This window comes from Cryptotermes secundus, unplaced genomic scaffold (assembly GCF_002891405.2).
Source record: "Cryptotermes secundus unplaced genomic scaffold, Csec_1.0 scaffold126, whole genome shotgun sequence".
NCBI lineage: Eukaryota > Metazoa > Arthropoda > Insecta > Blattodea > Kalotermitidae > Cryptotermes > Cryptotermes secundus.
The window spans coordinates 342,081-366,242 of NW_019718617.1; the positions used below are offsets into that span (position 1 = coordinate 342,081).

The 24,162-nt window shown below is 41.9% G+C and overlaps 2 protein-coding genes across 5 annotated transcripts in view; one reads left to right on the top strand and one right to left on the bottom strand.

Annotated features, from left to right (window-relative positions):
- LOC111861443 overlaps positions 1-24,162 on the bottom strand; it is a 358,446-nt gene that overhangs the window by 122,119 nt on the left and 212,165 nt on the right. The gene's annotated exons all lie outside the window — the stretch shown is intronic.
- Positions 21,826-24,162, top strand: part of LOC111861431 (mucin-22) — a 176,883-nt gene continuing 174,546 nt past the window's right edge. The window contains exon 1 of the mRNA XM_023845997.2: positions 21,826-21,937. The gene's annotated coding sequence lies outside the window, so the exon portion shown is untranslated. The remainder of the gene's footprint in view (positions 21,938-24,162) is intronic.

Genomic DNA, 24,162 nt, shown 5'->3' on the forward strand with positions numbered 1-24,162 from the left:
CTCCTGTCACTTCATCTCTCTTCGGTCCAAATATTCTCTTAAACAGCCTGTTCTCAAACACCTTCAGTCTATGTTCCTCCCTTAATGTCAGAGACCAAGTTTCGCACCCATACAGAACCACAGGCAAAATTATAGTTTTGTAAAGGAATGCATCCTAAGCACTTTGAACAGAGCTAGGCCTACTACTGTGTTAATGTGGTTGTATGTTTCCACTTTCATCAAGTCTTCTTCAAGCTATGCTTTATCAAAGAAGACGGGTTTTCCCTCCTTTACTTCAGCGTGGCGGAATTCACTGAACGCTTGAGGCTAGGCAGACTTTGCATTTGTACTCACCCATACTTAACTCTCTGTCTCACTCCGCCACATCCGCGTGGTGACGTCATCGATCGATGACCCAGGCAACCAGCGCACTCTATCCCCACTCCAGGGAGCAAAAAACTAAATTCGTCCTCAGACTCCGACATCGGTCTGAAATCCACGTTGTCAGCCCCGCTGATAAGACACGGACGTTTCCGTCCTGATCAGATCTGAGTGCTTGCGCACAAAGCGCTGACATGACAGAGGACTGAAGGAAATTGAACACGTGTATCAGCGTTTTGATTGATTGAGTTTCGGTTTACTTAGGCCCAACCGCTTTTTCTTTCAGCTGCTTATGTCCTGTAGAGGACCGCCTCTGTGGTCTAGTGGTCAGAGTTGCTGGCTACAGATCCAGAGGTCCCGGGTTCGATTCCCGGCGCTACCAGATTTTCTGAGAAGTAGTGGGTCTGGAACGGGGTCCACTCAGCCTCGTTTGGATAATTTAGGAGCTATTTCAAGGAAATAGTGGCTCCGGTCTAGAAAACCGAGATTAACGGCCGTGAGGAACCGCTGCGCTGATCACGTGACACCCTCTATCCGCAAAAGTTGACACTAACTTCGCCGACAAGCGGTGGTCGCTCGTTCGGTATAGTTCGCTCGCAAACTACAGGCCACGGAATTTGCTGTTTTTTGTTTTATGTCCTGTAGCGTCAAATTGTGGGAGGTATGTGAAAGGTGGATTCGAAAGGACGTGATAAGAAACGGTGCTTGCCCAATTTAAAGGGGTCTATGTTTCTCCCATCTTTCTGTAGGCGCTGAAGAAAACCACGAACACCATCAGTCAAATTAGCCGGTTTTCGGTCTTCTCTTGAACATAATAGAATCCTAAGGCGCGTCCACATTACTCGTGCTCGTGTGACTCCCTATGCTCGCGAGTAATGTGGACGATATGACAAGTCACGAGACAAGTAAATTTTTAATTTTTAATTTAAAAACTATAACCACTAAATTAAAATACGACTACAGCCTATACACAATACAAGTAAATATACAGATCCTCGCGCGCGGAAGCCTGGTGAGCAACTGAAGTAGTATGGACGAAGATTTACGAGCACAAGTAAAAGCCAGACGAGTCTCCCGACGAGCACAAGCCTGGTAAGCACGAACACGAGCACGACTAATGTGGACGCGCCTTTACGGATACGAAGCAAGAATGTTAACACTGTGTATACCTCATGTGAATAGATGGGCGGGACATGTAGCACATATCGGATTAAGAGTTAAACAAATTTTTGTCTAAAAGGCCTCAAACGCATAGTTCATTTTGGATACAGAGGCACGAAAAGGACAATTTTGTAATTAGTGTAATAGAAGTGATAGTAATAATACACGATAAGCCTGTATCATGGTCTGCATTATGACGCCGTGTAGTAAGGTCGGTAGCTAACGGTGAAACGTAATTTTTCCATCTTACAGCTTGTCTTCTACCCCGAATATAGAGGCAGTAAATTCTCCTGAAATGTTGATGATAACCACCTACTGGACAACACTACGTCATGACTCAGAAGACCACAATATGAAATGTTATCGCCCCCAAAACCCCAGACCTCATGTCAGGTCAAAGTCTAAAGACTTGACCTTGAACACGGTGATCAACTCTCTCGTTCCGTAGAAGCATTGCATTTCTTATCCTGCTGATCAACCATCAACTAAAGACACTGCGTCATTGAATTAGCAGTAAAATTGTCCCTGGGTCTAACTGATTAAGCACTACGCCATGAAGGCGTATGGGGAATGGATGTATAGACATCGGGACCAGATGGAGGTGGGTGGTCAGCTTCACGCGCCGGCGGCTTTACCACCGAGAAAATGGCCCCCAGTATCCATTGGATAAGGGGCGGGGTGGCCCCAGGGCCGTCTGGACGATGTGGAGAACAGAGAAATCTTGCCCTTGCCTGCATTCGAAGTCCGACCGTGCAGCCCCAGCCCGTCGCTATACAGATTCAGCTATCCCTGTTCCTTCCTAAAGGAGTTAATTGTGATAAGCTGGTTAGTTAATTTGGCGGTCACGGTAGCCGAGCGGTCTAAGGCATGTACTGTCTTCGCTCCCTTGGAAATCGGGATCGTGGGTTCCAATCCCACTCAGGGCATGGATGTTTAGTTTGTGTGTGTGCGTTTTTCTGTCTGTATACAGGTAGAGGCCTTGCGACGAGCTGATCACCCGCCCAAGGAGTCCTACCGAATGTGTAAGATCTAGAAAAACCGAAGTGAACGGAGTTCATGGAGGTAGGCCTAGGCCCACTGGGGCTGTAGTGCCAAGAAGAAAAAGAAAAACAAAGTTAGTGAATTTGGCAGTTACTAGTTTACTTCAGGAGCCACTTAATAGTTAGGTCTCTTGTTTTAATTAATTACTGATTTTCTGATGTTATAAAGTTAGTCAGTATTTATTTAACGAGTTTCCTTTTGAGGCAGTTAATGTGTTAATACTTGGTGAATCTGTTAATTGTTCAGGTACCTATTTACTTAATGAGTTAGTATATTCTTACTGAGTTGAACTAGTTAGGCTTGCTGGCTACATGGCATGTTTCCTCTCGTTCTGGTAGAAATCGATCGAAGGGAAACTAATCGATTCAGAAGGCCGGAATTCGGCAAACGAAACATTTATGACATTAATGACTATTCTCGCTTGGAGAAACTGCAGAAAAGGAAATACTAGAGCTGCTTGTCTCAATGACATTAAAAATACGAGTGTCATTAAAGGTAATACAGAAAATTATTTTCATTCCCCCAGGAGAATTGGCCTATAATGTAATGGACTTCGTATAGGCTTAGGGAAATCTTTGTAGGTTTACATGAGCACACCAAAAAACAAAACACTTCAACGAGCCATTTTATTTGTTTCAAAATAGAATTAGTCTTGAAAAGCAATAATATACGACAAGAAATCCTGGAAATACTGTACAACTAATTGCTTCTATTTGTGGGTCTTTATGGAGCGTAGAAAGTAAACGTCAGCCCAACGGTTTATTACTGTAATATAAGTTACACGTCTGCTTCATAGGTTATAGAGTTTTCACTATCTTGCAAGTCTATGTTAGAATTCAAACATGGCAGCCAGTGAGTTTCTGTTGTGGCGAGGGGCACGGAGCTAAAATTCGCGATGTTTCCACATCCCCACTTCAGCTTCAAACTTAATACCAGAAATCAGCAATGCCTTATCTCTACACGACAATAAAATGCGTAAATCTCTCGCTATGATTTGTACACCGTGAAATATAAGTATGTAGCCTACCTCACCTGTGAAACTGTTACATTTCGGGCTTCATTCTACAGTTCTTAGAAACAGATCAATAGGTCATTAAAATTAAATAGCCCACTGAAAAACTTTGTTTTCCGATAAAGGAAACATCACATTAAGTCGTGGAACCAGTGAGAGAGCCGACGGTATACGATTCGAAAAATAACATGCTGATTGGTTCGAAACTCATCACGTGACATTCCCTTTTGATGTGCAACTAACAGCCATCCAGGATTTTTATCCCATATCATAACAGACCGTCCGCCTCTGTGGTCCAGTGGTTAGAGTTCCTGACTACAGAACCAGAGCTCCCGGGTTCGATTCCCGGCGCAACCAGATTTTCTGAGAAGTAATGGGTCTGGAACGGGGTCCATTCAGTCTCGTGACACTCTCTATCCGCAAAAGTTGACACTATCTTCACCGAATAGCTGCGGGTGCTCTGTCGGTATAGTTTGCTTGCGGACTACAGGCCACGGAGTTTGCTGTTTTATATAATATTTGTTGGGGAGTACGCGGTAGCGTAGTTGGTTGAGATACTATACTACAAGCTGGAAGGTCGCGATTTCTATTCCCGATGAGGTCATTGGAGTTTTCAACTGACGTAATCCTTCCAGTCGCACTGTGGACCTGGGATCTACTCAGTCTCAAACAGAAATGACTACCAGGAATATACCGGGGGGGGGGCAAATGGCTGTCTAGTCTTAAGGCTGACAACCTCACCGCCATCTGTGGCCCGATTCTCTAGAAAATATGGGAGAATCGAAAGCCATGAAACCCTACACATCTCCACGACCTGTTACAGGAGCATCTTTATCTTTAACAATTGTTACTATTAATAAGTTCGTATACACTACCTTCGTACAAAGTTCTACAGAACTAATTACAATGGTGTGTTAATTATGCTACTGATTGGAAAGTTGCTTGCAAATTTCCTGCTGGCCTCCATATTACTGTGAGGGATGTTAGGAAAGTAAACTCCGGGGAGCTGTTAACAACACAAGCAATGAGAATAAATATTATTATATATAAAATACAGACACACTTAAGCTACTTCTCAACATAGACACCACCGGAACTAAGGCACTTTTATCGGAGAATAAGTATTTGCATGCTTGTGTCAAAGAAACCTGCCTCATGTGAGCAAAGCCACGTTTTGACACCTTCCATAAACCCCTCATTACGTATGAAGAGCTGTGATCCCAACCAGTTCTTCGGGTAAGTAAACAGGTAGTAGTCGTTTGGAGTGCGATCGGGGCTGTAAGTAGGGTGGTCAAATAATTCGCAGTTCAAATGCTCGAACAGTGGTCGAGCGCGAGCAGCTATACTCGTATGCGGACGCGCATCGTCATGGAGGAGCACTACACCGGAAGTCAGCATTCCACGCCTTTTATTCTGAATGGCCCTACACAGTTTCCTTAGTGTTTCGCAGTATACTTTTGACGTTACTGTGATCCCTTTTTGCATGAATTCGACCATCAGCACTCCCTTCCTGTCCAAGAACAAAGTTACTATCAGCTTTCTGGAAGACAGACAAAGTTTTTCGGCTTGTTTGGTGAATGTGTATGCATCCACTTATTTTACTGTTCTTTGGTTTCAGAATTCACAAACGATACATATTACTCGTATGATGCGCCGGTCACGGTAGCCGAGCGGTCTAAGACTTGTACTGTCTTCGCTCGCTTGGAGACCGGGATCGTAGGTTCGAATCCCACTCAGGGCATGGATGTTTAGTTTGTGTGTGTGCGTTTTTCTGTGTTTGTGTACAGGTAGAGGCCTTGCGACGAGCTGATCACCCGCCCAAGGAGTCCTACTGAATGTGTAAGATCTAGAAAAACCGAAGTGACCGGAGAAGTTCATGGAGGTAGGCCTAGGCCCACTGGGGCTGTAGTGCCAAGGAAAAAAAAACTCGTATGATGTGACAGAAATTCATTGTCATTTTTGTGATATCGTTCTAAAAGTTCAAAGTCAAAGACAAGCCATTCTCCACATTTCGTATGCACCTGCGAGCATTTTCAGAAACCATCTTGTACAAAACTTGTGATAGCCTGACTTAACTGTGATAATCTCGCAGGGAAGAGTGCGTGATATTTGTGGGCATCCACACGAAAGTTATGAAATTGTGAAGCGCCGTTTGTCACAAATATTTTAGTCAACACTTTGAACAAGATCATCACTCACTACAGACGGCCGGACGACTACTCGCTCTTCATCGTGAATACTTTTTCGCTCATCTTGGAACATTCTACACCATTGTCTTAAATTTTCTTCACTCATTAAATTTTGGCCGTAAATAGCGCATAATTAACGATGGATTTCCGCAGCACTCGCGTAGTTATCTTGAAGAAAACGGGTAACTCTAAGTTTCGAAGCTGACGGGATTATAGATCGCATAACACAGCATAATCACTCTGTAGAGACAAGAACAAACACTAGGTGACCAGTTATGTGACTGTTTACAAGGCAAGGAGACATGTGACGCTACCTGGCATGCGCGAGCTCTCCCATCTCCGACATTATTTGCCTAAAATAAGCGGAGACTACTTTCCGAATAGCCCTTGTACATTACAGTATATAAAAATTACCTTAAGCAATTAATAAACGCTCAGATATATTACGACCACACAAAAATTCCGAATATTTGGAGAATGTTCCAAAATAAAATGACAGTAATTCTTGACAAACGTTTCCTCCGCAAAGTAACGCCGTCCTTGTACACATTTAACCATCACGCCATGACGACGTATAGAAGACTGGAGGTTTTCTCCACGCTTTCTTAATCTTTGAACTTGATGGAATTGAGTGACAGAGAGTTTACGTAAGGGTTGCTTCACCCAGGGGAACGAATTCTTGCTACAAGATGATTATGAAAGCGGCTGCCCCCCACAACTTTCTGAATGAACAACTATCCCTGTCTGTAATCGAATCCCAGTCGTTCAACTCGTATCCAGGTTTCCATACTGACCGAGCTATCCCGGTTTTCATTATTGCTACTTAGTGGTCCTACAGGACTCTCCGCTTCCCCACTCTCGGACTCCGGCGTGAGGCTACTTCCGGTTTTGCATTCCGTCACTGTATTCCGAAGATGAAAGTGCCGCGCAAACAAAATTTTCGGAAAAAAACTGTCTATTCAAATTTGTTGATCACGTCTTATGAACAGAGTGGGCATGTTTATGTTTTCGTTTTAATTGCTGTGAATAATATGTCTAAAATGTGTAACTAACCAAATTTTACATTACCGAAACTGCTTTATGAAATTCTAGAGTATTTACGAATACAATTCTGCAGCTGAGTAAAAATGCGAGAAGAAGGACAATATTTAGACAGGAGCTAAGGCATCTATCCTATCTAGTCTCCCATGACATTTCTGGGACGACATGGAAAGAACAGGTGTTTATTTTCGAAAAATGTAGTTAGAGAGGACATTTTTGGCATGGGTAGAAAACCTATATATTTCTATTCGCGATTCTATGTAGAACTAAGGAGAACGTAAGGGTGTAATCCGTGGAGTGCACATTTTCCGAGCGCTTATTTCGCGATTTACTGACGTCAATTTGTTGCAGCTTCAAACATATTAATTCTGCTGCAGACGCAAGCCCATCACTGCTACCAAATTTGTGTTAGTGAGAGTTCGAATTGAAAGATATGTTGGTGACGCAGCCTCATAGAAACATAAAAATTCGCCCCTTCGTTAAAAAATGATTAAGGGAGGGCATACACACCCTCCCTCCCACACATGAAGAACGATCTACCCTCATAAAACTGGCTGACAGAAGCGGGGATACTACCCTCCCTTTGCTATGCAGTTCGTTTACTCAAGTAACTGTGGGTCGCAGTTCGCTTGAGACACTCGTCTTTCTTTAGATTGTACCAACATTGTAAGAGAGAATTGAAACCTGTAATGACGGTACATCTTATTAGTCTACTTTCCTAATTTGGAAATATAAATTAGGCTTATGCAATCTCCATGCTGTCTGTGAAGCTCCCGCTATTATTTATTGAATGCCTGAAAAATTCCTTATGAAACTTGGTTTTTAAACAATGTCATTTGTTTTATAGATATTAAAAATAACTTTAAATAGGAGTATGAAATTTTGCTAAAAATATAAATGTAAACCTTCTATGCAAATGCAGTGGTTCCCAGACATATAATTGAGAAATATTTTAGTTTAATTTCCTTATTTTGAAAATATATAAGGAGACTCATGAGATTACTTTTCTGTCTGTCTGTCTTTTTGCCCCCCTCCTAATTTTTCTTAAGAGGCTTATGAGATCACTCCGCTGTATGTGCATAGCCTAAATTTTTCTTTTCTCTGTGTTCCGTCTCCCTTTCAGAGGAAAGTAGGGGATTAGCTCTTCGCAGAACTTGTTGTTAGCCTAAATTCCTTATTCTAAAAAATGAAAGGAGGCTTATGAAATCACCTGGCAGTCCGTCTGTCTGTCTGTCTAGGTGTCCCCTTATCGTTGCTGTGCAACGACTTTGTAAACAAGTTTCCGCAGCAACAAATACACACGCAATAATAGAAGAATTGTCGGAAGGGTCAATTTCTTTGCGGTCCGTGTCGTATCAAAAGAACGTAGGTTATTAGTTCTTCCCAGAGCTTTCTGTTTTCTTTTCAGATCCTCGAGGTGCACTTGGTAATAGCTCGCATCACATTCGTGTGCCGTGTCACACCGACTGAGATCCACTTGTCTATTCTACGTGCCAATGTTCGTTGCACTTTGTGTGGGCAATCTGACGGGAGAAAAAGTCGTGTCTGTGTGTGTGTGTCTGATTTTCCCACCGACGTATGAATAGCGGAAGTATTTTGAAAACAGAATGTAGCAACTTCCTGACCATGACGCAACGTTCTACCTCAACTAGCTAATGACGACACGCTCTCATTCCCATAGCAGACATGATAGACATATTTTGTGCTTTCTGCATTATTTATATTCTCTTTGCACGAACTGCATTATGTCCCTAATGGGAAAAATATTTTAATATCTGTACCTGAACGTCCCCCGCGTCTTCATCTCCAAAAACACTTAACATGTTTCCACTGAATTTTGTTATGAAGAGACATGGTGTAATTTAATGAAATGTTCATTCAGGTTCGTATCGGCCTATTGCAAATTATTTTATACCCTTCCTCACAAGCATCGCACCTCTCAAAACGACATATCTCCCCTCATCAAGAGCTACAGGTCTTGAATTTCGCAGTTCACATCATTCGATATCAATTAATGAATTAAATATTTCGGTAGATATTGGTCAGACGTTTCAAGTAAGATTTCAGAGAATATGCCCCTAACGACGAAACAGACTGTGATGCTTTCTCAGAAATATGATCTTTTTGATAGGAGGGCACAAGTTGTGATCCTAAGGGAACATGATTCCTCAGATCATCGCTGACCTTGAAGAGACCATATTTGCAGTGAATTAAAGGAATGTAAGTTCTAGCATTAGGCCTATAGAAGTGGGAGACATTGAGAAATAGGCCTATATATGAGCACATTTTGGATGATTGGCTAACGAGAAATTTCCAAATAAAACACTCCAAATCAGGGAACGAGGATTTCAGGATAATTAAACTGAGATTGTCCGATCAATTTCGGGTCTTTGTGCTTGTGGTCCAGTTCCAAGTCGTATAGAAGGGAAGAAACTGAACCCCCCACAACAATTTAAACAGAATACAAAGAAAATTCCTATAGAAATACAAATGAAACTGGGAAAAAAAAGACACACACTCACCTTCAAATAATTATATCTGTTTTTAACTAAATCATGATCCTAAAATTAATAATTACTAGTTTAGTATATAATTAGGACGTGATTAATTATAAACTATATAATTTCCACTAGAACAGTTTTATACTATCTTATATAACACATTTTTCAGATAGGCCAATAACCGTAATGTTTCGCTCCGTCGCCATGTTTCTGGATCTCAGCACACAAAATATCTTACACATAATTTAGAGTTCACCTCCATGCAAAATTTTACATCTCTAATGGCAACTGTCTCTCATTGCAAAGTTTCAGAATCTCGTATTAAGGGGCACCACTTCTGCTCAAAAATTGTAACAGCAACCACGTTAGCCTCAGTCATGCTGGTGACACAGAAGTGAGAATGTAGGTGTGAAAAAGGTATTGTCACGATTTTAGAGTGACTATAGACAGGGTCTGGATGGGTAATTGGATTTATTGAACACTTAAGATCCGTGACAATAAGTAATTATAACCGTTTCACTAATTCACACACTTTACAGTTCATCAGAGCACATGCTTAAGTTTTCTCAGCCTGCTCTCTCTTATCCAGTCTTCCTGTAGCGGCTTTGAACGGCGGACGTTCCCCTTACTCTGGATTCCCGAACTGTCCTTGGCCTCAACTACCAACTTCTAACAGAAACAGCTCACACCAACTGAACTCCAGTGGTTATCTAACTCACTCATTCACCAACCAACTGACTCCACTCCACTGAGTGACTGACCGACTAACTCTGAGCTTGTTCCGCTTATAACATCTCCGCACGGACGGCACAGAAAACAATATTCCTCTGTTGTTCTTTAAGGACCATTACTTAGCAACGGCTGTTTTATATTTGCTTATTTCACAATTGTATCCTAGCAATGCGTCTACATATCAAATATGATACGAATAACAAATTTCGAGAAAATCTACTTTAGGGTACAAGTAAAGAATGGTTCCCTAACGGCGTCTTTCTTCTTCTTCTTCCAGCTTAACGAATTAGGACCACCGACTTGTCCCCATTCAAAATTATTTCTGAAATTATAAATTTTTCAGACGTTGATAGGAGTGCTTGGACGGGCAATCTGCCTGCCACAACACCGCTACCTACACAGGACAACACAAACACAGAGTAAATGCACACAGATATTTATTCTTTAGAGTGGGATTCGAAGCCCAGACCGCAGTGTTTGAAAACGCGAAGATATTGCTTGGCTTACGTGGAGCGGTACTGTATTCAGCTTATGTCTATCTTTGTAGGATACGCAACACAGCTTGCACGTATCTTGCTTACTGTTGCTCGCTCCTGGCCACAATTCTCCCTCGCTTTGTATTTCTACATTTGAACACAATGCACATGAAGCTCTATCGTTTCCCCCACTCAGCCCCAACCCCACCGCCCACTTTGTCAATAGAAACACTACCCAGGGAGGGCGCCCCCCACAGTTTGTAAATACACAGAAGGTCCGCCACTGCGAAGAGGCGAGGAGCGAACTCTAACGTCAGTAGCCCACTGAACTTGTAATGGCGTCCGGCCCAATTTCTAACCTTCACTCATTTTTATGAAAGCAATAGTGAAAGGTTGAAGGCCTACTCAGACTTTCAAATGCGTTCTTTGCGATTGTGCATTCCTCATTCGAGCCGATAGTCGCATGTCTGCAGACAGAGATCTCGTGCTCCAAAGCTAATCTACGGTAAAGAAGTTACAAGCATGTACGGTGTTCACATAGATAATAAATAATAATTTTATTACAATTAATTTATATCAGTTTTTTGCAAGCCTATAAACTTCTTGTTAAATATAACACACTTTATCCGGGCGCACGCCGTAGCGTTGTTGGGTAAGGCACTATGTCACAAGCCGGAAACTCGCGGGTTCGAGTTCCAATGAGGTGGATTTATTTCAATTTACCTAATCATTCCAGCCTCACTATGTCCGTGTGGTCGACTCAGTCTCTAACAGAAATGAGTACCAGTACTCTTCATGGGGGGCGGCAGGCACGTACTTACTTACTGATTCAAGGAGCTGAGCCCTGCTGGAGGAGCCGCCAATTCTGCAGCTACTCAAGAATTACCCAGCATATTATGCAACCCGAAGGTTTATTACCGTGTTCACAAGAGCCCTCCACTAGTCCCTATCCTGAGCCAGATCAATCCAATCCATACCATTCCCTCCTATCTCTCTAAGATTAATTTTAATATGGCCTACCAACCTACGTCTTGGTCTTCCCAGTGGTCTCTTTCCTTCTGGCTTTCCCACCAATATCCTATATGTATTCCTCTTCTCCTCCATGAGTGCTACATGCCCTGCCCATCTCATCCTCCTTGACTTGATTATTCTAATTATACTTGGAGAAGAGTACAAGTTATGAAGCTCCTCATTATGCAGTTTTCTCCAGTCTCCTGTCACTTCATCTCTCTTCGGTCCAAATATTCTCCTCAACATCCTGTTCTCAAGCCCCCGCCCCAGTCTATGTTCCTCCTTTAATGTCATAGACCAAGTTTCACGCCCATACAGAACCACAGCAAAATCATAGTTTTGTATATTCTAATTTTTATGTTTTTGGATAGCAGACGAGAATACAAAAGGTTCTGGACTGAAAAGGCTGACAAATTCACCGCCACCTGTGAGCCGATTGCCTAGAAAATATGGGAACCTCACCATTTGATGACCCTATGGGCCTTCACGGCCTGTTAGAGGGATAGCTTTACCTTTACCTGACCTTTACACCTTATAGGGAAAAAGTATATACGTAAAAAGTGCATATCTTAATGACATTGTATTGTATGATATGTCTCTGTAGGCAAGCAAATGTTTATGACGATGGAAGAACCAATGTTAGACACTGAATTATTTGGACTGACTTGATGTAAAGTAGTGATTACAACGAAGAGATGCAAATGAGAACGAATTTCACACTACCATTTTCAGTGTAAGCTCCAACAAGTCTCCAAATTATTCGTTATGAATTCAGTAATTTGAGAGCCGAAACGTCCTGAGAGACACAGTCATATGTAGCCTAATTATTTCTTGGTAGTTGAGATCACGATGGATTGCGTAGTTTCAGAGCCTCACTTATAATAGTTTATTTGCTACTTATGCTGTTCTCGTCTGACCTCTGCAATTAAATCAGCCTCATTAAATATGTAGTATAGTAATAAATCCAGACATGACGAAAGTACAACCAAAGTAGGTCCGTACGGGAGGTACAACTTCATTAAAACTTGCGAGCGGTAATAATGCAGTTAAATTCATGTGTTACTGGACCTTGCTGTATAATTGCATAGCAATATAGCAGAGAAGGAGATCGGGGGATATGTTGAATTATAAATGACTGTAGAACATGTGGTTGTGATACATTTGAAAGCGATATATAAATCATAGAAAAAGTTGAGGAAAATCATGAAGAAAGTAACTGAGAATCGCAGTAACCGAATACTTCTATAGCTCAGACGTTACTTCTTGAGATAACCTGCCCTGTCAAACTACGTGGGTCATGGAGGGTGGCAAATTGTCATCACCATAGCGAACATAGCAGATTAAACTTTCTTATGCCGTTCTTGTACACGAGTTGTCTGTTTCTTGCTCAAATACTGCCATGTCATTTGCACATGACAGTTCCACGCGAGTTCAGTTTATACAGGGCTGCCATGTACGAACTTTCACGGCGATAAGCTGATCTCTTTGCAGGGGGACTTCTCAAAATGCCGAAAGCGTAGTTGGTTGAGGCACCATGCTACAAGCTACAAGGTGGCGGATTCAATTCCCGATGAGGTCATTGGATATTTTCAATTTATTTAATCCTTCCAGCGGCACTATGGCACTGGGGTGACTCAACCTCTAACAGAAATTAGTACCAGGAATCTTCCTGGGGGTAAAGAGCGGTCGGCATGTAAGGCTCACAACCTCACCGCCATCTGTGAGCCGATTTTATAGAAAATGTTGGAGCGTCGACGTCTCACATCTCTATGGACTTCTACGGCTTGCTACAGAGAGATATTTACTATTTTTACTTCTTGAAATGACGTACATAACTGAAACGAAATACAGTCCTTTAAAAGATCAAAGTATAAAGGAAGGATGTCCATGGTCGAGTGACTTCGGCCATGATTTGGAAGTACATCACTTTCAAAGCTGGGAACTGAAGGTCAGATAACTGAATTTGTAGGATTCCAAACAAAGACGCTATGTGACATCTAAGATACTCATAGAAGCAAATATTACGCCTTCGTTCTGGTATATGATGCAGGGTAGTGTGGTAGGGTCTTACTGCGTTTCGGAAAAGTCTGCTGCCTCCATCAGCAGGATTTAATTCATTTGAATCTGTAGAGAAACAGTATGTTCTGAAATGTTGGTAGCCATTTACCAGACTAATCGGCATTACATCCCAGGAAGAGACCACGAGTTCGAATACCTCCGTCAGCACGCTGATTGGCTAAAATGTAGATGATTATGTTAATATTTCTGGCAGGAATTACGAATTTTTTTTTGCCTCCATCACCTGCAGACCAGCTGCGGGGTCCACCGAGTCCCTTATCTGTTAGTATCCGGGCCCCTTCCCCAGGGTTAAAGTGACTGGAGCCTGAAACTGATTACTGACTTCTATATGTATATACTTCCTTACGTTTGTTCTGCAATACGTCTTCGTAACATGCTGCTTAGGGACAGGGACACTTTCATTTTCGACGAAGTGTAAATTCTTCGGTGTCCTATGATGGAATTAGGGTGGTTCGTTCCCTCATTTAGTTACAAATTTTAGTGTTGCAGGGTAGAGAGAAACTGGACAATTTTCGTAAAACCAACAGAAACGTCGTTCAACTACAGACCTAAAATTAAAAAAAAAGTCGTGGTTTTATTCCGCAAGCAAACTATGTCGAACGAGAGACCGCCCCTTGTCGGCGAAGTTAGTGCCAAATTTAGAGGAGAGAGAGTGTCGCGTGGACAGCGCAACGGATCCACATGGCCGTTAATTTCGGTTTTCTAGACCGGAGCCGCTATTTCCTTGAAATAGCTCCTCAATTATCCTCACAGGCTGAGTGGACCCCGTTCCAGACACACTACTTCTCATAAAATCTAGTATCACCGGAAATCGAACCCGGAATTCTGGAACTGTATCCAGGAACTCTGACCACTACACCAAAGATGCGGTCTAATTATAGACCTGTTAATCTTGAAATAACCCTGTCGCCAACAGTACCAGCAGCGGCGCGGGGGACAAGCTCCATTCGATGTCCAGTTTTTAAGAGGTGCACTGTGGTAGATCACTGAAAAACTGTCAAAGTTGCAATAGCCTAAGCACATTTAACAGAATCAGAAAACAACAATATGGCGACCTCGCGAAACATTTTGGTGTGATGGAACTAACTAGTGAGTCACTGCAGTCTGATATGTCAAAATTGTAATGTGACATCTTACAACCAGATTTAACATTAGTGGAGGTTCAATTAAAGGACAGCAAAAATGACAAAATGAAAATGCTTTTATTAGAAGTTTAATTTCCCAGTTTTTTGAACCTGTTAAATCCAACGTCTTAGCCGTTGAAGCAATTGTTAAGGGCTCAGTCTTAAGGACCAGTTGAATCGAAGTTCTTAGAATAAATGATTAATTCGGTGCCTAAAGAACAGACATTCTCGGGGAATTCTGATGTGCTCTTGTTTGAGCGTAATACTCTTCAGTTACTGACATAGGAAACAGAAGTCCTCTGCAGTCCATCTTGTGTTTCGATGAAACAGTTTGTAAAATGAAAACTTGCTGAATCCTTCAGAAGCCACAGTTGAGTAAGAGAGGCAGGCGGCTGTCCAGAATGCTTCATTTTACTTTGACAAATACACCTGAGTAGACTATATGTTATAAAAACAAACAAAAATAAACTCCATGATCTGTAGTCCGCAAGCGAACTATACCGACCGAGCGACTGCCGCTTGTCGGCGAAGTTACTGCCAAATTTAGCGGATAGAGGGTGTCGCGTAGTCAGCGCAACGGATCCCCACGAACGTTAATATCGATTTTCTAGACCGGAGCCGCTATTTCCTTGAAATAGCTCCTCAATTATCCTCACAAGGCTGAGTGGACCCCGTTCCAGACCCACTACTTCTCAGAAAATCTGGTAGAGCCGGAATCGAACTTGGGACCTCTGGATCTGTAGCCAGAAACTCTGACCACTAGACCACAGGGGAGGCCATTCGAACACCTTCTCCTCAGTAAAACTGCTGTGGTCCCATTGCAGAGGAGGCTCGAAGAGCTGCACATGAAGCACAAGGACATCTGCCTCACGACAGCTCTTTTTGTGCACTGCTTAGCCTCGTTCCTTACTTCGAACACAGTTGCACCCTCATCGGAATTCTCCTGCTCTACTTCCATACATTACTTCCAGTATCATGGCAAGTATTTCTTATTCAAAATAAAAGTTCTACGCATGTAGATTTCAGAACGTAACATTTTACAGTCTTCCGGGGTGAGATCTGATGGAATTCGATCAGTGGCTAGCGATTTACATGGTAATTTTGAAATTTTCAACGTAGTTCCATTTTCAACAAAATTATGTTCAGTTACTAATGACTCAGTTTTATGCACGCAGATCTACCGTAAGCTGTTAACCGTATCCACGTCTGAGAGATACTGAAATAATTTTCAATCTATACAAAATATTGTATGAATCTGCAATTCATTAGCATCCTCATGTATTTGCCAGTGTAAAGCTGTCCATGTAACTGGCCGTGGAGGCCCATAGGGTTGTGAGACGTCGAGTCTCCCACATTTTCTAGACATTCTCCTCACAGATGGCGGTGAGTTTGTCAGCCTTACGCGCCGGCCGCCATTTACCCCAAGGAGGATTCCTGATACTTATTTCTGTCAGAGTCTGAGTCAACCCCAGGGCTCTATTGTGGCTGGAAGGATTAGGTAAATTGAAAATATCCACCTCATCAGGAATCGAACCTGCGAACTTGCCGCTTGTAGCTTAGTGCCTCAACCAACTACGCTATTGCGTGCCCTTCTTTATCCATTGATATTCTCCTTAAAATAATTCTTACCCCTATAATAGCTCATGAATTTGTTCCTACTATTTATTTTAGGATCGTCAAGTTTTACTTTAAGATATTTTCTTTCTTCTTTTTGGATATTCTGTTACATTTACGTCTTGTACTCTGCAGACGTTTTCTCGGGTTCTACAGTAATTTCATTTGGGGCTGCTTCCATTGTTCTAGTCCTATTGATCGCCCTTTATGTAAATGAGCTTGACTGTCTTTGGGTGGTTTTAACATTCTCTCTAAAAATTTCCCAAACTGCGATTTGCAAATTCTGATCACAATTCTGTTACCTTTCTGATATAAACAGCTTCGTTCTGCTCCTTTGCTTACTGAAATAGGGCCCCAATTTCCAGAGTTCAGACAGTGGTCAGTTTCACTGTCAGCTCCTCTGGAAGATCTGACGTCAGCTTTTCTGGAGTAAAGAGTGAACTCAATTCGTCGCTTGACTTAATTAAGCACGAAGCCATGAAGTTATATGGGGAAGATGGGACATAACTTCACCATTCTTAACATCGGCACTAGATGGATGTGAATGGCCAGTTTCAAGATCCGGCCGCCTTAACCTCAGGGTAAGAAACCCGCTTAACCATTGTACATGAGGCTTGTCGGACCCAGAACAGGTCTGGACTCTGTAGATCAAGAAAAATTTTTTGCCCCTATTTGGAATCGAGACCCCATATCTCAAATTATATTTTAGTAACATCTGCTATCTAATAAAACGTGATCAATCCGTGTGACTGTAATCATGAGAATCGGCGAAGGATGGAACTAATTTAGGATTTTATTAACTACCGTTCCTTCATATCAAAAGTGCTGAAACATCTGGTCCCAGTATGAAGCTGAATTAAACAGACCCATTGTTGATTGATTAATTATAAAACGCACTGATGTAAGCAAGAAGAGGTATCTGATAAAAGCTGGAATAGAAACTCATAGAGAACTAAAGACCGGGGATGAGGCTATTGAAAGGTGCAAAGGGTCTGCAAGAAAGATGAGACAATACGAGTACACGTTGCAGTCTGCAATGGAACGAGAGATCACAGGCACAACTTCAATGCAGTGAGTGGCTGGACAACGGGGAACTGCTTCTTTTGAGGTTCACTGTTAGTTGCAAAAAAGTAAACTATTCTTAAAAACAGTAACTGATTGCCTAAAGTGAAGTGGACCTGGATGATATGGGATAAGAGTCTGCTCCATTAAGACCCGGTAACGTACCAATTGGATGGCAGATGCACCAAACACATTTTATGGAAATATGGGCCTGGTTGAAACATAAAATTAGAATATACAAAACCAAGATTTTGCCTGTCGTTCTGTATGACTGTGAAACTTGGTCTCTGATATTAAGGGAGGAACATAAACTGAGGGTGTTTGAGAAGAGGGTGTTGAGGAGAATATTTGGACCGAAGATAGATGAAGTGACAGGAGGTTGGAGAAAACTGCATAATGAGGCGCTTCATAACTTGTACTCTTCTCCAAGTATAATTAGAACGATCGAGTCAAGGCGCATGAAACGGGCAGGGCATGTAGCACGAATGGGGGAGAAGAGGAATGCATATAGGATATTGGTTGGAAAGAAATCAATGGGAAGACCAAGGTGTATGTGGGTGAACAATATTAAAATGGATGTTAGATAGACAGGATGGGATGGCGTGGATTGGATAGATCTGGCTCAGAATAGGGACCAGTGGAGGTCTCTTGTGAACACGGTAATAATTTTTCGAGTTCCATAAAATGCTCGGAATTTCTTGAGTAGCTGCAGAATTGATGGATTCTCAAGAAGGGCTCAGCTACATGAGTAAGTGAGTTAAATTTCTACACAGCAATGGCCAGGAAACACGTAGGAATGACTATTTTTTAAATATGAATATTACACAGATAACTGAACTACACGACTGAAACGAACAGGTTAGCCTAGAGGTCACTGTCTTACTCTTCTTTCCGGGAAGTGTTCGGTTCGAATCTTTTCGAGAAACCGGCTCTCCTCTTTGAGGGTTTTCGTGGTTTTACACAGCACCTCCAGGTAAATATCAAGCGGGCATCTCGATTAGGTCAAGACGCTTCTTTTCGAAGTTTTTTTTTTAATTTATTTCTCATCTTTCATCGCACCATCCGAGGCTACGTATTTTCAATATTGAAACAGTCATTAAACAGCCTAAGGAAACAGCTACAGCCAAATACAAATTTTGACCTAAGAAATCCGCAGTATGGCGTTAATACAGAAAAGTACACAATAAGGTTCTTCAACTAATACTGTCATAGCTACTCGATCAGCATGGCTGAGAGTGGAACATGTATCACGCAATAAAAATGTGTATTTTTTATATTTGTAGCCCGTCTGCATTCTAATGCAAGTTGTATATAAGCAGTCTTTAACACAAATCTATAATTATAAGATAATGATCAATTATTTTTTATTCTCAATATGTTTCGATCGTCTCATGATTTTCATCAGGTAAAACAGATACACTAATGCCAGACAAAAACAGAAGTACGAATAGTCCTATATCATAAATAGCTTAAGTGATCTGACAATAAAGTTCGCGAACTAATGGCGGTTGAAATGCTACATATCTCACTGCTGAATACGGTCAGTACGCCAGAATATGATTCAGTGCGGGGAATTACAAATGAGAGATCTATCAAAATACAATTCTACTTCTATGCAGGTCCATGCATGGAACTCAGAGATTTATTTGGGAAAAGAAGCCTCTGTGTTATGTTCTGTTATCCCCATCAGTAGCTCTGTTACCGCAGCTCATCATCTGACAAACCTTGTAAGAAATCACACAACATGCGAGGGCCATTCGCAAAGTAGCACCAGTTTATTTTAGGCAACTAATGTACGAGAGGGGAAGAGCTCGCGCATGCGCGGTATTTACACAGTTTGTTTCCATTTGGCATTTTATGGTTTCATTATATGTCTGCACCACAGAAATTACATAATAAATTCGTCTTACATTAATATGTACATCTTTAATCTGATGACTGAAAATTGGTCGAAACGTGTAGTGATTAGGAAGTAATTAAACCATTCCTTTTAATTATAAATTTGTGTTAAGACTGCCTATTTAAGAATTGTTAGAAATTTGTAGCATAAATTTTGGGCAGAAAACTCAAAGAGGCCGATTGGAAGGCATAGCCTTTGATGAAAACCTACTGTTAGAATTAATTAGAAGGGAACAAGCAGTGTCTGAGCATATGGATTAGATTCATCTGGCTCAGGGTAATATACAGTGGCAAATTTTTTGAAACATAATGATCAACCTAAAGCAAGGATATTTTTTGACCTGCTAGAGGAACTGTTAGGTTCCAAGAAAGGCTACTCCATGGATGTGGTTAGGAAAGGGGCCTAGACAGAGTGACTGAAGGTGTCAATAGGGTTACTGTTTGCCGCGCCTAGTGACATAAAAATGACAGAGGCGTAGAAAGATAATTCATGTTTTGTAGCTGTTTGAAAACTCGTGATGTTTCCTTTCGTAATGTGTTAGTCATGGGTGTGCTTCGTTATACGTGACCCACATGTCAACGAGACGATTTGTAAGTCAATGCGGACCACCACTGGAGCAATTCATATGAAAACAAGAAGTTCAGGAGAGGTTCTACGAGACCGAGGCCGCAATTATTCCTCCAGCCTGTGGACACTGTAAAGCAATATTGAGACACAATATAGGATAAGCAGACTGATATATTGGGTTTTTGGACTTTATCCATCGTCCTGGTTTTTAAGGTAACTAATAAAAACACGACGTTTCGGAAACTGGATCTGTTTCCGTCCTCAGGTGAAGGAAAACACCTATTCTGTTGGGTCCGTTAGAAAGAGCTAGCCTCAATCACAGTGAATTACAACAAAGCTTGTTCCGTGTGATGTTGTAATAAATACATTTCCCAAGTGTGTAGAGGGATCTATGAAAGTTTCGTACAATTGATTTCAATGAAACAGAAGTAACACGACTTTTTAAATTGTCAGATGATAAGAGAATGTTCTGGGTGTGAGACTTTGGTCTGGGATGTGCAGTGGATTGTCAGCGGCAAGAAATCGGACAATTTGCTTGTTAATCCAAACAGAAGGTAGGCAACAGTTAAACTTAAAAAGACTGTACAGCTAAAGACAAAGAAGAAGAATTCAAAAGGACGTAAGCTTTATCGTTGAATCGTACTTTATGCAGATCTTCTTGCAGTAGCACTCGATAAAGCAAAGGCTTAATGTCTCGCTATCAACGGCTAATTCAGCTGCAGTCTGTACGGAAACGACAAGCTGACAGGATAGAGTTTCCATGCAGTTCTGGTTGAGACCCCAAACGTGGAGCAAAAGTCACACAATTTTACTTGAATTTCTTGTTACTGTCTGCTGTGCTCTACCGACTTCTTCCGTACAAAGAGATGCGTTATGTTTTATTTTCCTTTACAGGTGTATAACATACATGTCCTGCTTCTTCAGACTGTTTAACACTCTGGAAGATAGCGTCTGCCGATGGTGCAACAAACAAACTCCGTGGCCTGTAGTCTGCAAGCGAACTATACCGACCGAGCAACCGCAGCTTGTCGGCTAAGTTACTGCCAACTTTAGCGGAGAGAGAGGGGTCGCGTGGTCAGCTCAGCGGATCCCCTCGGCCTTTAATCTCAGTTTTATAGACCGGAGCCGCTATTTCCTTGAAATAACTCCCAAATTATCCTCATGAGGCCGAGTGGGTCCCGTTCCAGAGCCAATACTTCTCAGAAAATTAGGTAGAGCCGAGAATCGAACCCGGGACCTCTGGATCTGTAAGCAGGAACTCTGACTACTAGACTATAGAGGCGGTCGTCGATGATGCAATACAAAAAATTTACTAGGAGGTATTGTCTATTCACAGCAACACATGATCCGTCAGCTCACTCTCACGTTCTTTCTCTGATCAGACTTGGATTTAAGAGAGCGTGGAGCTTTATCTCCATGTCCGCTATGTACCTCAGCAGAGCGGTGCTAATCACAGGCACTTCACATTACATCGTCATTGATTTCCTCGCACAGTATAAGGTGCTTTCCCTGCACGGACGCACATTTGAACACATCCTCCGAATGTACAAGCAATTGTATAAAACGTTGCACGTGACCAGTACGTGATGAGGTTCGCTGAAACGTGGACACGGTCACAACGGAAAGTGGCGCTACTAGATTTGAGCAGTCACTGTAAATTTGGACTGAGGCTTATCAGCAGGAACCGGATATCTTGTTGAAGTCATATTTCTTTGCAGGTCGTGGGACTGCTGCGCGCGCGCGCATGTGGAGAAAAAAGTATGAAGTTATCCTTGTGCTTAATTAATGACTTAAACACTACGCTATGAAGACATGTGGGTGTGAAATTACAGGTCTACCAGTCTTGACGTCGGCACTACATGGAGGCGAGAGGCCAGCATCACGTCCCTGCCGCTTTGCCTCCTAGGAAACGGCCCGAGGTACCCATTGGACAAGAGGCTGGATGGATCCCAGGATAGAGCTGGACATCACGAAGAAGGGAAAAATGTTGTACCTACCGAGGATGGAACCCCGGCCATTCAGACCGTAACTCGTCCTTACATTGACTGAGCTCTTCCGGCTGTGTGTGTATGTATGTATGTATCACATATAACGAAAGAGAGAGGATTCTTTGTCACGTAATAATATAATCAATGATTCTGAAGTAAAAAAATATTCTGGTCTATATAAATAGGACCGCCTCTGTGGTCTAGTGGTCAGAGTTCCTGCCTACAGATCCAGAGGTACAGGATTCGATTCCCGGAGCTACCAGATTTTCTGTGAAGTAGTAGATCTGGAATGGGGTCCACTCAGCCTCGTGAGGATAATTGAAGAACTGTTTCAAAGAAATAGCGGCTCCGGTCTATAAAACCGAAATTAACGGCCGTGGGGATTCGTTGCGCTGACTACGCAACACCCACTATCACCTAAAATTGGCACTAACTTTGCCGACAAGCGGCGGTCGCTCGGTCGGTATAGATCGCTTGTAGACTCAAGTCACGGAGTTTGTTTATTTTTTGTTTGGTATATATAAATAAAATCGAATAATATACGTCTTAGGAACTGAGTAAAGGAATGAAACACACGACAACATAGCCTCTTATGAAAGGGTCAAGATAGCTCACTACGTCATTCGGTAAGTACCCGTTCGGGATCCCAATGAAGCGTAAGAAGTGAGAAACTGACACTTGTTAAGAGACGGGGATTCACCCATCTGTATTTTGTCTAGGCAGTCAGGAGACCGGAAGGACAATTGTAACATGATGAGGGTTATATAGATGCTACAAATCACCACGAAGCTTGTTTACGGTACTATGTTATCTGATGTAGTTGTGGTGAAGCGATACATACTGTGTAAGTTTTGAGATTTTCACTGCGATGACTATGAAGAACGTCGTCTTCTGGGTTTAGGCGCCGTGTATTCTTCGTTTTGGCCGACGTTNACTGGTTTACAAAAAAGGGGAAAAGTAGAACCTAATGTCCGTTTGCTTCAACAGCAATAATCAATATCATCAATAACAGCAACAAATTTCGGACCTTGACGTGTGTGCCTTTCCTCTGAAGACAGGCTGAACCTTCCAACGTAACTGGCCCTCAGACAGTTCTTGTTCCTCTAGACATAAAGCTCAGAAACAGTGATGAGATGTATTCAGGTCTCTTTCTCCGAACATGATGAATCCAATTAAGTCAATTAAGCATTATTCTAAATTATATTATTCAAACTGAATATATTTAGTTCGTCTCTAATCACCGTGTTTCAAATTTTACCCCTTAATGTGCATACCACCAAATCCTTAGGCAATTTTATTTCTGTTAATTCTGCCTTCTTCCACTGCTTTTTCTTCTTGTCAATACCCATGCTTCAGAACTGTATGATAATGTTCGGATAATCATAGTTCTACGAAATATAATATGTTTTCCTTCGTTTAATACTGTCCTCCTCGATTTCCTTGACGTCATCTGGAAAATGACATAACTCTTAATACCCCATATAAATTGGAGGGCCGAACCAAACTGCATGCTCCCCGTTGGTCCCAATTGCATGACTAGGTACAAAAGCAGACATGTTGATCAACTAGAGATGGATTATAAATTGTATATACAAAGTTTTACCACGACTTACCCTGATGTATTATAGATACGGTGGTGTGTTTTCATTCAAAGTTTATGTAAACTATTACACAGAACACAGTGTGTTTTAACAGGAAATCACAATCCGTACTGTTGATGACGTCACCGCGTTGCATAGCAAGGTCCGATACGCGGAAATGTGTTTACCGAGCCGTTGCCTAGAAACGGATTGCGTAACCCCTTTTTTATATTGTTGCATTAGTGTATTACTGAGCAACGGTTGTTTATGTGGCTCGACAGTTCTTGTATGGAGTAAATACAAAGAACGACTTAGCCGGAAAATTTAGTACTTATCGCAGGAACAAGAAATATAATATATTATGACGTATGTATGTACGACTATACTAGTAGAAGGGGTTTGGATGGGTGGATAGGTTTATTGACCACTTACAGGTCGTAACTACAAATAACTATAGCATTGTCGATATTTCTACACATTACAGTTCACTAGAGCACACAGTCTAGTGTTCTTAGTCTCTTATTAAACGTTTCCTGGAAGCGGCTCTTACAATGGCTATGCTTCTGCTTTCGGCTCAAGTCCTCTCTTCACAGGATCTTGTACAGAGCTGATCAAGGTCTGACCTTGTCCCTTGCTTATAACCTCTTGGCAAGAACCACGTAGAAAACACAGCTCTTCCACTGTTATAGTGCAACTGTTGCATTTTTAAGAATCTGCTGCCTAA